At 41.7% G+C, this 15,928-nt stretch overlaps 1 protein-coding gene across 14 annotated transcripts in view; it reads right to left on the bottom strand.

Annotated features, from left to right (window-relative positions):
* The window catches only part of LRIT1 (leucine rich repeat, Ig-like and transmembrane domains 1), a 119,854-nt gene that overhangs the window by 34,498 nt on the left and 69,428 nt on the right, over window positions 1–15,928 (bottom strand). For 3 of the 14 annotated variants that reach the window (XR_010367200.1, XR_010367199.1, XR_010367202.1), the window contains exons 2-5: window positions 9,544–9,721; window positions 9,350–9,437; window positions 1,703–1,779; window positions 140–232 (exon numbers count right to left, since the gene is read on the bottom strand). The exons of 4 other annotated variants lie outside the window; for them this stretch is intronic. The gene's annotated coding sequence lies outside the window, so the exon portion shown is untranslated. Of the gene's footprint in view, window positions 1–139; window positions 233–1,702; window positions 1,780–9,102; window positions 9,276–9,349; window positions 9,438–9,543; window positions 9,722–12,676; window positions 12,786–15,928 lie in introns of those variants that run through there. 7 more of the 14 variants (XM_064430214.1, XM_064430216.1, XR_010367201.1 and 4 more) reach the window with 6 other exon arrangements.

The raw sequence follows: 15,928 nt of genomic DNA, 5'->3' as shown, positions 1-15,928 counted from the left end.
GGGATGAAAAACTGTCAGTTGATATTGCCTGTTATTACAAGATGTGTCTCGGAATTGCCCATTTGTAAAAAAATATGTGCATGACACAGATTAGGAGAGATTTTGTGCACAAAAAAAAAGAAACTTAATTGATACTTACAGGGATCATATGGTTCATTTCCAAGCACTGACAGTGAAAGGGTTTTTGAAATTAAGAAAAAACTGATCCATCCTTTTGATGCCTTCCAACATACTAAAAAGGAAACCAGTTGTTTATGAGATACAAAAGGGTAAATGGTACAATCCTGCAAGCTAAACAATCAGTGGCTAGAAGGAACATTCCTCTCATGTCTAGAGATAGGGAATCAATGTCATTTTGTCAGCAGTTAACCAGCAGGATCCCATTCAGAGATGTGCTTTGGGACTTCATGAGGTTCAATCTGGTCACAAACTACCTGACAGAGCACTGAATAATGCCAGGACAAAATTATGCAGAATAATAACATCTAATGCTGACAGCTAAGACTCACATCTTAGGTACACATAACAAAGTGAGAAAATGACAAAATATTTGCACTGATAAGTGAAAAATAATGTGTCTGGGCACAAAATTATCTCTAAGTATGTATCTACAGTGACAGCCTCTGAATGTGCAATTATCTTTTTATCAGGAAAGAGGCCTGGGAAGGTCTTGCAATCACCAGCTCCATTGTCAGTGGGGTCACAAAGACAAATCTCAGCAGAATGCTAAAAAAGCACTAAAAAAGGAGTAGTAACAAAACAGGACACAGTCACACCATTTGACTTAGTGAACAGGGTGCATAGTTTGGGACATTCCAACTCAGAGAGGATAAACTAGAAAAGGGCCACAGACATGATCACACACAGGGAGAAATTTGAACACAGTAGGGAGGAAATGAAGGCAAGACTTGGCTCAGAAGAGGTGGCTGCTGAGGAGAACAGAGACAGCCTTATTGAACCAGGGATACAGGGCATGAGAGATGGAATGATTGTTTGCTGCTCCCAGTAGCAGAAGAATGATAGAGCATACAGTAAAATTAGTTTGAGATGTGCATTTTCTGAAGTTCATGGTTTGAGGAGTGTTCTTCATGCCTCCCTACTGAAACACATTATGGCTTACATAAAAAGACTGTAATAATCTAATAAATAACAGCTAAAGACATTTGGTTGGGGACTGAGTCCCTTTGGCTTAAAGGAAACATACATCAGGAACTCATCTCAGACCTTGGCTCTTAGTCCATCTGCAGGTTGACTTTTGTCTTGCTCTTACTACAAACTTTCTAATGTGGGAGTAGAAAGCAGCAGAACTGTTTCTTCATTCTGTTGGACAGCTACAAATCTCTGCTTAGGTTTATGCATGCTATTTCATATTGATTACTGAGAAGTAGTGATGGGTAAATCTGAATATCATAACTTAGAGAGCATAACATTGGTCAATAGTATTCAAGCCTTGAGACAAATAGGGCCTCTGTCCTGAGCAGCAGCCAAAGCTGTCCTCTAGAGCCCCACTGAAGAAATGCAAGGTAACAAAGTCACTGAAACCTTTCAGACAGTGCAAAACTTACAGATGGACTGTGAAGAGCACAGGGTGTGTTCATATGGCCCAGCACAGTGCTATAAGCCTGGGACTAAGCAGAGGCAGCAGAGTGCATTACAGTGAGATGAGAACAGCCTGTCCCACCCAAGAGAGAGAGACACTCACTTCAGATGGTTTCCTGTGCACTGTGATTCTCCCACTGGGTCAGAAGTCCCTCCTGGTTTCACTCTGCACCTCTAAACCTAAAAATGTACACAAAACCCAAGTAATTTCTCCTGTCATTTATCTCCCCCCTAAATATCTTTAACAAATGCTTCTCAGCCACTCAGGCCCACAGTTGTCCCATCCTGAGGGATCCTTCATACAAGTTACAAAAGCTCCTGAGTGAAGAGAGGTGAACAACGCATTTGAAAAAACTGTTCAAACTCTAGTTTGTAGTCTTGGCTGCTGACTTCCTGCCAAAGAGGGGAGGAATTGAGGTTGCTCATGGCTCATTTATTGCATTATGGATAATTTCTCTCTGAAAAAAAATTTTGAAACAAAAAACCCATGGAAATAAACATGAGCATTTTCTGGGACTGGTCACCAAGATCTAGCAGCACCTGATAACTGGTCACTTTTCTGGCTATGACTAGTTCTCACCATGGGTTTATCCACATCAAGAACTGGCTGATGACCACTAACAATGGCCTGAACAAGTGTGCTGTGCTTCAGAAAAATGCCTGACAGCAAACTACAGTGCATCAAGAAGCCCTACATATACTTCCAGTTAATTACACAGTTTACCCTTAGCACAGTCAGCCTTCACCACAATGTGCTGGCCCAGTGCCCCATGGCACTGCTGGTCTTGCCAATGGATATCTCTTACCATCCTGATAACACCTGTCACAACAAGGTTATCTTGAGTAGTTTAGGCTGAAGCATAAACAATCCCATCATGTTTTTGTTCTCTGGAGAGTCACAGATGTCTAGAAACAGGATTTACATTAGCCTAGCCAAAGCACAGGCCAGGGGGTTATACAGGGGATGCAAGACACTCCTGTACAGGTAGTATTCCACCTATTCTCTGAAGCAAACTGCATAAGAACAAAAAAATGGAGACTCAGCTTAAGCCAGTACAGCCAATATGAACAGCAGTGATTAATACCTGTCTTGTCACTAAAGATGAGAGTGACTACAACCACTCTGTGGCCACTGTTAAAAATAATTAAATGACACCTCAACTTATGTCACATTAGCCACTGGAACCCTTTGTTGGCAGACTCTGAACACAACCAAAATAGAAGTGGATGGTGAGCCTCTCCTTAGGATTCAATTACTTGATTCAGTATCCAACCCCTCCTAACGCCCAGTGACCTGCAGCACTATATCCCATATCACTTAAACACCCTCCCATCCCTCTCACAGGCAAACTGAATTGTGCTCAGAGTGAGCATTCTGACACGCTGATGAAAAACAGACCTTCAAAGAAAAAACAGAAGGCAATTTTTCCTCCTTATCTCTAGATACAAAGTGTAATTTCTTCAGGTTTTCTTTCAGCAGCCATAAGTACCTCACACCTCAACTAGCATTTAATGCAGTTCTATTTTCAAGGTTATTAAACGCCCACAACTCCAAATGAAGTTACTGTGTCCTCAATAATGCTGCAAATCCACATCTGGCTGACTCAGCTTTCCTGCACTGCCCACACTTACAAACACCCTACAGTTCAATAAAAGGGAGTCAGGCTTTTCTGCAGTGCACATTCCTCATGTGCCTCACACACATTGTGATGTGTTTTCCCAGCACCTGCAGTACAACTGATGGGAGCATTACACCACAATTCAGCAATAGGGTCAGAGGAGGAATCTGCCCTGTTCCCAGTCTATCATCATGCCTCTTTGAACTGCATTACTGTAAAAGAGGGCAGTGAGCTGGTTTTGTCATCACAAAGAAAAAAAGGACTACCAAAATCTTAAACTTGGACCCAAGTGCTCGTGATTGGTTTTCTTCAACAAGATGGGATACAAAGACAAAAAGTGAAAGATAAGATCCTTAAAGCATGATGAATGGCAAGTGTTAGTCACAAGTACTCATCCTTCCTGTTATGTCTCACTTAAATTTCTGTTCATGTTCCACCTTCAAGGATGACAAAGTAGAGGCTCACACCCCAGCCCATGATGAGTTTGCATGTTGGAGTTAAACTTCAAAAAATATTTGGTACCATCTGCCTTTTTATACAGACTCACATTTGAGATTGTGCATCAGGGGATTACAGTCAATGGTCTGTATGAGCTACCCTGGCCAGGCTAACACAGTAAATACTCACAGGGCTTTTTGTTATGAAAACAGGCATTCCACTCTCTGCAGAGAAAAAAGGAGGGTGGGCCTGGTGCATTAATATTATGTAAAATAAGAATTTTTCAAAATGTGAACACACATACATACACATCTATATTAGGTGTTGTTCGGAAGCTTACTAATGTAATCTTTTGTGTATATCATTAAAAGACAAAAGGATGCAGTAACAGCACCAGAAGCACAAAAATGCTTCTCAATGAGATGCAAGTCTGAATGATTATTAACACAATTGAAATTGTACATGCAAGAATTAAGAATTATTTTTTAACACTTTGAGACCCTTGGATTTCTGCAGACTGTAATTTCTTCCAGTGTTCACCATGTATGAAAGTTCCCAAAGCAGGTTTTGTTCAGAACAGAACATGAGATCACAGAAGAGGAGAGCTAGTGCTGTGTAAAGGCGCTGTGCTGGGCTGCAGATTTTCCTTGTTTCAGAAGAAGCAGGAGACAAGCACAGGGCTCACTGGTTAGGAATAATACCCCTGAGCAGTGCCAGAGAGTTGAAGCAAAAGGAGCTGCAGAGAGCTGATACCTCCCTTGAGACCGACCCACAGAAACGTTCAAGACAATTAAGATTTTGCACCTAAATGCAAATTTAATGTATTTCAGATGCAAATTCAATTACCTGTTTTAAAGGAATCTAATTTTAATTAACCCAGGTCTCAAATTAATGTAAACTAATTAAACATTGTTTAGAAATATGTTTCAGAAGAAAATACCTAGTTCAGTAGGTCTCTAATGGTAGAAAATGTGTTCTCTTTACCAACAATTTGTTCTTGGGATTTAGAAAAATAATTGTGTAGCTATAAAGCAAGGCCTAATACTTTTTTACAATTCTGTCAAAAGTCAAGTTTGAAAAATAATTCTAATTACTGTAGTACAAAAATATGACTCAAGGAAGACAAACATTTGTAGCCTACAAACATGAATATTTTTTAAATGGAGCCAGCAATAGTTCACTTACATGTAGGCCAAGTTGGATGGGGTTCTGAATAACCTGGTCTAGTTAAAGGTGTCATTAAGGCAGAGGGGCTGGAACTAGGTAATCTTTAATATCCTTTCCAAACCAAATCAAGCGATACTATGATTCTATGTTATAAAAACCAGCAAAGAATATTATGTAAGTAGAAACAGAGAGCAAGCTCACAAGAGCTACAGCAAGAGTGCTAAATTTCCAATGTGCTTGACAGCCTGACAGTGAAAACAAACTGTATTTTGACAGGCAACAGTTGGAGGCTCAAATTGCTGGAGAAGCCACTCTTTTAATCTTCTTGGTGAACAGTGAGAAAACAGATTTTTTTCATGGTGTTCATTGATTCGTGTCCACTGTCCCAAGATTTATTCCACTGAACTACACCGTGAGGTGCTACAGCAACATTCTTGATTTCTCTATCAATAAGCTGACCCATCATTCAAAGACAATCAGTTTGCAAACAAATTATATTATATTGGATGAGAAACCATTGTGCTGAAATCAGCTGTAGAAGCAGCAGGTTAAGGATACTATTAACTACAGATGGGGCAGGGGAAATGCCATCAAACAAACAGAAGGAAGGCAAACCCAATGCTTTGGTGGCAATATTTGTCAGCTCTTTCACTACTGAGCTGAAGACAGTTCAAGCTGTGAAGCTGATCAGCACCCTGCAGCTGTGCTTCTGTCTCAGCAGCTCATTGAGTGGCAGCAAGTCCTGGGTACCCCTGAGGCATGGATTAAATACTGCATTTCCCAGAGACCTCTGAAGCCTTTCCTTTACTAGGAAAGGTCGACTTCCTTGAAACAGAAACTAAAATCTTAATGGAGACAAGAGAGTGGGCTGATTTACTGTTAGCCCTTTATCTACAAAGAATCTGCATATTGAGATTCTTGGCATCGCCATGCGATGCACCAGCTCCTGGAGGATGGTCCCCAAGCCTGAGTTTGGTACATGAGCTCTCACCAAAAGTAGAATCCACACAGAAAGTAAGGAAAAGCACCTTAAACAGGCTATAAATCTGAAAAGAGGAGGGATTTTTGTTTCATGTCCTTTGTCAGCACACTGAGCCACTTCACTGCAGCCTGTTTTCAGCAAGGATTCAAACCTGGGACTAGGCAACTTAAGCCAGAAAAGACCTTCCTAGAATCACATTCTTGTACTACCAATTAGGAATAATTATTTTTAATTAATGGTTGGACCAGGTTTTGCCAACTGAATGAGAACAAGTAATTTGGAATTTATTTGACATGACTAGATGTGAAGAAATTTAGATGATTATATTTTTTTCCAGGATAAAATGCAAAGACTCATGTGTTCCTAGTGAAAACTTGAATTTCGCCAGGATACTTGTAAGGATAAGTAAAATACAGCCAATCACACCTTTTATGGAATTCCCACATAACATGTTCTATGAATACTAGGCTACTGGCAGCTCTTAAAATACAGTTTGTAGGTAGATATCACTAAATGGGGACATTTTAAAATCAGAGATTTTTTTAATTGACTCTTTGGTTTTGCTTCTCTATGCTATAAAACTGTGTGGAGAAGTAACTAACAGATAGATGGGTAAATGAGCCATCAGGGTAAATAACTGTAACCTGCAAAAATGCATTTTGGTAAGATCAAATGTTTGAGATTCAAGAATGGAAGTTGCTTATATTTACATGATAGAAGACTTTGCTTTGAAAAACAGAGCTCAGAAAAGGATTTAGGGGTCATTTTAGATAATCGCCTCAATGTAAGCTGTCTGGGCAATGCTGTTGCAAAAAGGACTAATGAGATTCTTGAATATGGGTGGGGGATAATAATATGAAGCAGAAATAATGAAGGATTTCACCATCATTTGGCAGCACTGCCAAGACCATTACTAGGTTACTGAATGCTGTCCTAGTGTCTGCATTTTAAGAGGATTTGAAGACATTGGACAGAGTTCAAGTGAGTGTCACAAATGAATTCTCTGGCTTTAAAAAAAGCCCATGCCTTCTGACAGGATGGGTAGGAAGCTCAGCATATGCAGCTCACTGAAGAGAAAGTGTAGACATACCTTCACCACCCTGCGTAGGTAATTGCTCTTGGGGAAGACATACGTGAGGAGCTTTCCAATCTGGCTGACAAAGACCCAATGAATAAAAGTTGAAGTCAGAAAAATTCAGCCTTGAAATAAGGGGAAATTTCCCAGCAACAAAGTAACGAGAAACAGAAACAGCTTTTCAGGGGTTTCAGTGTTTCAGTGTTTCAGTGAAACCACCATCACTTGCAACCTTTCAGACAAAGACAGACAGCTCTGAAGGTACACTTTTGGCCTAGTTTCAGACTAGATGATTATGGTTCTCCTTCCTGGCTCGGTAAGCCCTGGCCCCTTAGTTTCCCTATGCACAGCTTTATTTCCTCAGCCCTTGGTGAAACAGGACTGCCTGTACTGTAATTAATGTGCTTGCAATGCTTCCATGATGGCTCAATGATGCTACAGGGGCTATGACTGGCAAGGATGAAGGGTTAGCATTGTGGGACCATGTTGGCCTCATGGTCACAGAGAAGGGGTAGCCTTATGTACTGTTCTGACATAAACAGGTAAGGTTTGATAGCAGGTGTTTGAGAGATCATAATCCATGCCTAACGATGCAAAGGAAATGTAAAATCTTCTTGGGTAGCAATGGAGAATGTTCAATGCTTGTGAAGATATGGATGCTTCCCTTTACATTAAGGCCAAAACTATTTTGAAGTGTTCCCCTAGTTTCTCCAAATTCATCCACAGAGCACTAGGAAAGTGGAGCACAATACAGATATGGTCAGATCTGATCTCAGTGTGCTTGCTGAAGGGAGTCACACTAGGCAACTTCACTGGTCTAAAAGTTTAGAAGTCACCAGGTACTTGTTCAGAAGCAGGATCCTCCAGGGAAAACTATACAGTGGAAAGTATTGCAGACAGACAGATACACCTGCTGTGGGATAGACAGGTGGGGAGAGCAGAGTATCAGCACCTCTAAAACAATTGCCTAAACATGGCATTTGAAATCAAATGTATATAGCAGCCATACCTATAAATACAACACATGAAGCAGCAATGAGTTTCAACCTGAAATATCAGTGAAAAAACATGGTTCTTAACTCCAGTGAAACCCCACCCAGCAGCTGAAATTAGAAACATTAATCCCATGGCATTGCCCATAATTAAAGACTCCATCTACCACCAAACAGCTGTGTAACTACTGCTGGCTGAACCTCGGTGCTTTGAAATAGGATTAGGAGGAAATTAAAAGAGAAGCAAGCATTGCAAGCATCAGTAAGACAAGCAATACCATTGTGCTACATGGACCAAATGATAAAATTGCTGTTCTTTTGCAGTTACTCTTTCTCAGAATTCATTACCAGCAAAAATGAGAGTATTAGAAACAAAACTAAGGAATTCAGGACTAGAGGCATGTCAAAATCCTACCACCCAACAGTCTCTCCTTACACTGAGCATTTATTAACTTCTTTTTGCTAAAATATTTGAGAGGCCTGAACTTGACACTTGTTCTGGTTTTGGCTGGGTCAGAATTAATTTTCTTCATAGCAGCTGATGAACAGCAATATTTTGGATTTAGTGTTTATAATACAGTGATGTTTTCCTTATGGCTGATCAGCATTTACACAGAGCCAAGGCTTTTTCTGCTCCCCACTCCACCAGTGAGGAGCTGGAGGTGCACAAGGAGTTGGGAGAGGACACAACCAGGACAGCTGGCCCCAGCTGACCTAAGGGATATTCCAGACTGTATTACATCATGCTCAGTATATAAAGCTGGGAGAAGAAGGAAGTACTTCCCAAGTAACTGCTATATGTGAGGAAGCTCAGCATTCTTGGGGATGGCTGAACACCTGCCTGCCCATGGGATGTGCTGAATGAACTCCTTGTTTTGCTCAGCTTATGGACGTGGTTTTAGTGTTACCTATTAAACTGTCTTTATCTCCACCCACGAGTTTCCTCACTTTTACTCTTCCAATTCCTCCCCATCCCACTGTGGAGGGAGTGAGTGGGCAGCTGCGTGGGGCTTAGTTGCCAACTGGGGGTTAAACAAGGACACCACTGCAATCTACTGCATTGATTTACCACCACAAGAGAACACAATGCCTCAGACAAAGATTTACAAACAACTATCCAAAGGGATGGTGTTCTCTCCTTGAATGTCTATGAATTGTGCCTGTTGTTTTTCTGGCTGAAAACTATTTGTAGATATGGACAAATGACAAGACAGCAATAAGAAAGTGTCATCCTGTGAGAAAGGTGCCATATGGTACACAAATCCCATTAAGAGGGTTTAATTGTTATTTAAAAGCCTACAGACAAGCAGGAATAAAAGGGAGACCAGTTCAGACATTCTCTGGATGATGATTGTGCTTCCGTTTTGATTGCAGTCAGAATGCAAGATCCCTCCCTCCTCCTGCTGGGAGCCATTAAATATGACTGGAAGAATGTGGAAAAACCCCCAGTAAGCCTGTGCTGTGCACTGTGTCTTACCAAGTCCCAGGCTCCTGCAGTGCCTTGGTGCTAGCAGCCAGTCCTTCCTCTGTTGCACTGACAATTTAACTCAGAGAAGCTGGTTCATCTGTAATGCATGATGAGAATTCCATGGTTTAAAGTTTTTTATGTCTCTTTTCAGACGTAGCCCACCCAAGCCATAAGCCATGGCTCCAAACAACATTATTTCTCACTAGTCTGCTTCTTCTTTTTTCTTTTTTTTTTTTTTTTGTCTCTCCAGATTATGGAAAAGGAATTAACTGGGAGGTCTTTTCAGGTGAGGTGGCTGTACTGTGACCAAGGGGCAGTACTGGAGCTGCAGAGCTGCCATCTGCACAGATTCCTCACATCCCAGGCTGGGCTTTCTTGTCACTGTCATGGAGGAAGGAATACAGACGAGGAGCTGGCTAACTGCTGCCTCCAACAATCAAAAATTATGGCACAGAGCTGGCTTGCCAAGCTTCAGGCAGTGGAAAAAAAATGACCTCTGAAAATGTATCCTGGCAGTTCCATCAAGGGTAAAACTGAAGTGTCCAGTTTGATTTTATTAAATTGGTGTATGGAAATAGTACATAATTTAGAATCATAGGCTTTGGTTAAAGATATGATTGCAAGGTTCTTAGCAGGCCAGGGGCTCAATTAAAAAAATTAAGTTCACAAAATTTAATCCCCTGTACCTTTATGCTTCAATGTCACTCTTGTTAACTCCCTAAAATTAGATTTTTAATCTCAGATTGGCATCCCATTCTCTGCCACTCAAGTAACACAAGCAGTGAGAAGATTATGGCCACTTATGCAGTATCTATTTTCCTATAATCCTTTTAGCACCATAAATGCTAAATATAGCATCCAGTTTAAATTAGCTTTAACCTCAAGTTGACTCCAGTTAACCATGCAGGAACAGTCAGAAGAAAAACAAAACCAAAAGCAAACCACACCTTAAAGAAGTCTAGAAGGAGGTAAAAATATTCCCACACTTTAAAAAAAAATGTAGTAAACTGTTCAGTGCATATTAACAGATGACTGCAATAGTGGTGAACTGTCAACACCTTTTTGAAAACATGGGGCTTGTGAGCCCTTAGGCTGCCACCCATGAGTACATTGGGCACAGTACTCACCCTTACAAACAGCCATCCCAAAAAGTCCAACAAGAATTTGGGGCTGCTCCTGCAGCTCCTTATTTCTGGCTGTATTTACAAATTGTTAACACTGAACATGGAGGCATTTCTGTGCATCAAACTCCCACTAGTTTTTCCAGGGCAACTCTTTGTAGACACGTCAAGACCTTCACAAGGGAAACTGATACATCCCCAAATTAATAAGTCAGTAGTGAGAAGAGCTAAATCCAGCCCAAAACCTAGAACAGGAATGGCTGCAGTGAAACAACTGCAGAGAACCCTGCCTTTTGCCTGGCAATTGCTTCAGGAAGAAATAAGTCCTCAGCACCACAGCAGGGGTTTCAGGAGGTCTCAGAGAGGGATACCCTGAGGGGTCCCAGCTCCTGCTGACCACAGCCAATTTTACAGCTGCCAGGGGCAGACCACTCCATGCATTTTACCTGGGGCATTGATAGGTTACACACTCGCTGGCCTGTATCCTCTGTTTCTGTCTCTTCAACAACACTCACTCTGACCAGCTGTTTTTCCAGCTGTTTTAGCCAGTTTGCCTAAGGAGCATAACAGCAAATGAATCCCAAAACCAAATCATCCTGAAGTAAAAAACCATGCGCCATTAAAGGTTCATCTCAAAACTTATTACTAGATTTAATAAGGAGGTAAATTTCTCTGCTTCTTACTTTTGCCCTTTTCAAACACCACATGGAGACAAGGGAAGCCCACCCTCAGACAGCCTGGTATTTTTTCATACTCCAGAGACAGAATGACTGCCAAACCCTTCTCTGGCATGGAAAACATCATAGAGATGCAAATTAAAATATATCTGAATGTGTCTGCCTGTCCATTTTGCTTCAGCTTGTTAGGAACAATCAAACAGATGCCTAATGCTGAGCAGTAAAATGAGTACCCAGGAACTCTTCCCACAGTTTTCCTCCTTCACTTGGAGGACTGCCACATCCACAGATTGCGACATTCTCAAATGTTCATTATTGAGACACACTCATCTGTTAAACACAGTTTAGAAGGAGAGGATAGGCAGAGCTGGTCAAAGGAGAAATAATGGATTAGGAAATGTTCATGTGTACTGTCACAGCCACTACCAAAACATGTGGTGAGTTTCTGTTTAAAAAGCTATGAAATTGCAACAAAATAAACAAACACATTGATGAAATGGAATTGGAGTTCTACATCAAAAGCAGAATCAAACTGGCTGTAGGCAGGAATGCCAGAGCAGGAATGCCAGAGCCCACAGTAACCTCACACATCAAATTTTTTTTATTTTGGAAAGGCTGTACAGTAGAAGAGTAAACAAAACATTTTCAACTACACCTGGCTACACCAAGGAGCAATAAGACAGCAACCAGTATAGGTCATATCTGGAGGAAATATAAACTCCAGGTATTTATCTTGAGCCTCCTGAGGTTAGACTGAGCACCTCGTGGACCAAGCAGGAGTATCACTGCCTGAGGAGCACTCGGTCTCACGAGACACAAGGGGAGCAGCAGCACCATGGAGATCAGGGGGACACAAAGGTGAAAGACAAGGACACAGTGGTAGAATCACACATTTAGAGGGGAAATTTGTTAGTTTTGCTGTATTGCACTTGCAAACCTATTCAACTCTTGACTTCAGCAATCTCTTTCACACTGGACCAGACCCCTACAGTAGGTGATGGACAAAGATCCCAAGTAGGTTACACAAGAAGTTACCTGGCTTTGAAAAACGGAGCCCTTTGGAATAAAATCTGATTACTTTCATTCTGCAGAACTTTCAAAAATTGCTCACTGGTACTTTTAAAGTGATTAGCAAGTTGAGCAAATATGTGAGCTATCATTTTCTCCTGAAATACAGGTTAAAATCTTAAATTTTCTTGGGCTCTGCAATGGTACTATGGCACAGTTACAGTATAAAGCAACAAGTCACTTCAGATGAAGGAGGCTGTTAAGATTTTGCTCTCCTCTTTATTCTTAAAAACAATAACCAAAATCTCATCATAACATAAGGAAGCCCAGTCCTAGAAATTGGAAGAAAGAGATTAATGTTATTATGCTAGTGAAGAGCCAGCCTATCTTCTCTTTATTCAGTCCTGTGTTACCATCACCAGAGTACACTGAAAGGGCAAACTTTCACCAGAGGGGAAAAATAAGTGGCTCTATGCCAAGTCACTCCATCCTATGCCCACAGCCAGAAAAGATTCACAGCTGGTGCACACCTGAGGTTGGCTGGTCACATTTCCCATCACTGCAGCATCCTCAGTAGGCCACAAGGAAACCTCAATCAATCCTCTTTTTTCTTTTTTTTTTTCTTAGTTAGCTCTTTTTCTGTCAGAAAAAAAAAGACCTCTAAACTGAAAGAGTAATGAAAATATTATTTCTTTAACACTGCACTAAGGTTTTAGGCTTAGCCAATGCCCAGGCACTTCCTATTGTCACCACTGCTGCAAGTCCCCTGACAAGAGCACTGGACTTCTCTTCGGGTTTTGGGGGGTTTTGTTTTGGTTTGGTTTTTTGTTTGTTTTATTTTTATTCTATGTTTCATTTTGGTTTGGTTTTGGGTTTTGTTGTTTGCTTGGGGCTTTTTTACCATGGAATGAACAGGAATGAATCAATTTCACATTAGATTTTTCCTCACCTTCCCCTCAAGACAGCACTGAAATCAAGCTCATGTCAAATTGATTTTATTTGTTATGAAACAACAGGTCTGTGTGTTGAGGAGTATTGAGTACTCCTCATATATAAATATGTACTCACAAACAAATATGTGAGTGACTTGTTTAACTTCTGCAAGAGGCTGCCAGGTTCTGCTGGGGGTTCACAGCCTCTTCAGGCAGGAGATCCACAGCAGAGGCAAAAGGATGTGTGGCCATTTGATTTGCTCAGCCTGGGACAATCTCACAGCCAAAAACCAAAAAACACTGGGCATCTCTTGGCTCTGCTTTTTCTGAAAAGCCAACATTTCTACTATATTATTTCTCTCTTGTTAAAGAAAGAGAAATACAAAGCCCACAGCCTGCCTCTGTTAACCCAGCACATGCTCTGAGCACTGCAGGGTGCATACTCAGATGTAACCTGCCAAAGGTGTTAGCAAGCCCTTTCCCACAGCCCACAGGACAGGGCCACCACACTTGGTGACAGGATTTGGGACTAGGGTCTATAAGGCACAGCAAAAGCACATATTTATCTCAACTACTGCAGGGCATCCAGTGCCCATGCTGCTGTTTGAGACCATCATTGTTTCTTTAGTGCAAGTGTCCAAGCAGCCTTGGCCAAGTACACCAAGAGAAAAGCCCTTTTCTCCTACCATGGCATCCATGGAAGGGAAAGGCACAGGCAGTCTGTACTGCTGTTAGTGTTCCAGGCTGTCTCTCACTCCAGAAGCATATGCATGTAGGGATGGGAGCCAAAGAGAGGGAATTACCCCATTTGCTAGCAAGCACCATCCTCCCAGTCCTGGAAATGTAATAAACCTCTAAGGGACCTCTCTAACCAGGTCTCTGTCATTACTTCCAAGTAATGACAAAATAATTTCTCCAATAAACTGTTTCTAATAAGAGTAGTGTTGGAGGGAGAGAACAGTCCCTGCATCTCTTGCTGAGGGGATCTGGTGTCCTGAGTACATGCCAGTCCATTTAATACAGTGACCTCTCTCCATTTACTGAATTGATTTGGCACATGAATGTTTACACTGCTGAGTGCATTTAAACTAATGGCTGCTAAAGCAGCTTATGTGATTTTTTAATCTAGCTTTTCCATAGAGTCATTTGTGGAATGACTTTTGAAAGGGAAACAGACAAGAAATTGGGGCAAAACTTACGCTGACAGACACAGAAAATGGGATGATGTGGCCACAGCGGTTACTCAGGCAGATGTGTGGCTCATTCATTACCATCAGAGGTTTCCCACAGCTGAGCTTTTCCACAGGCCAGCTGACCAGAGGCACAGGCTGCTCCCTGTGAGCAGACCTCAGGCAAGCCCTGGACAGCCTGCACTTTACAAATTTCATCCTCTGAAGCAGAAAACACAAATTCCTCTTTCTCCCCGAGGAAAGGGGCTGGTGGAGAAAGTGACCAGCTAAGAGAGGCCCAGCTGGGTGCCTCATACCCCTGTGCTCTCAAGGGTTTGACTTAATGATCTCAAAGATCTTTTCCAACCTAGCTCATTTTGTGATTCACACAGTTGTTTTTAGGATTCTGTGTGAATTACAGTGAACCTCAAATGTTTCCACAGATAATTCTGTGTGACTATCACTAAGCACTGAGGCAGAAGGACCATTGGTGACTGAAAGATGGTTTCAAGGGCCTGCTGCAATGTACAGAGACTGGCTCTGATCACAGATTACCTGATTTATTGAGCAGGCATAACATTCTGTGTCACTGTACAGTAGAAGTCTTTGTGCCATTTTCCCTTAGAAAACATCATGCTGATCTCTTACAAAACATTGAGATCTGTTGATCTGTTAGCAAATATATCCATATCATACTATTTTCCTTTTCAAAGTCTTCCAAACCTTTTTATAGTAATTAAGCATGCTACATCAAAAATCAAACCTGTGCAAAATCATACTGACCCCCAATATGTCAGACAACTCATCCTGCTTCAGCCTATGATGGAAAAAGTGAATCAAGGGACAGAAAACAGTCTTTGCATGAGTAATAATTAGATTTACTTCTCCTAATTCCTTGCACATGATCTTCTGATTTGCACTGCAGCCTTGCAGACAACACAGGACCAAGCCTAGGTGTTCTGGGTAACCCATAACTTCTTCACAGAACCCTCTTGTAGGCATTGCCACTGCTGTTTTAAGTATGACCAATAAATTGACATAATATTCATTTAAAAATGAGTGTTGTCTAAACCTGCTATTCTGACACTGAGACATCCTTACCAACACTTGGTACAAACACTGCTTCAAAATTAGAGACAAGAAAACCAAAAAACTCCTTCAAGAGGATTGGTGCCTGTCCCATCAAACATCTCCACCTGCAGTGCTGCCACAGAGCCAGGAGCTGGGGCTGCTCTCACAATCCCAGATCCCTGGTGACTGTCCCACTGCACTCACAACTCTGCTCAGAGCAGAGGGTTGGTAATCCAAGATACAGAAACAGGAAAATGAGATGGGAAGGGACACATAACACAATTATGGTTCCCATCTTTAGTTTCCTGAAGGAAACCCTATTCCATTAGTGTGATTCCAAAGGTGAAGAGTCAGTTCCCATCACCTGTCACAGCAAGAAAAGAAGAAGTCACCTTTGGGTAATCTCATCCTGGGGATAATCATGTTAGGTCCTCCTGACAGCTGCTGCAAATCTGAGAAGCAGGACGAGCAGATGCAGCACGATGTGGCCAGCCCAGCTCTTTATGAAACCCACTCCTGCATGGCTGAAACCATGCTCTGAGCAGGGCTTTCCTCTTTTCTGGGTATCCCACCTCCCCACAGCAATGCCAGCACCTGACTTTTGCTGCAG

The sequence above is a fragment of the Passer domesticus genome, chromosome 8 (genome assembly GCF_036417665.1).
Source record: "Passer domesticus isolate bPasDom1 chromosome 8, bPasDom1.hap1, whole genome shotgun sequence".
Taxonomy (NCBI): Eukaryota; Metazoa; Chordata; class Aves; order Passeriformes; family Passeridae; genus Passer; species Passer domesticus.
This window is presented reverse-complemented; position numbering and strand designations above follow the sequence as displayed.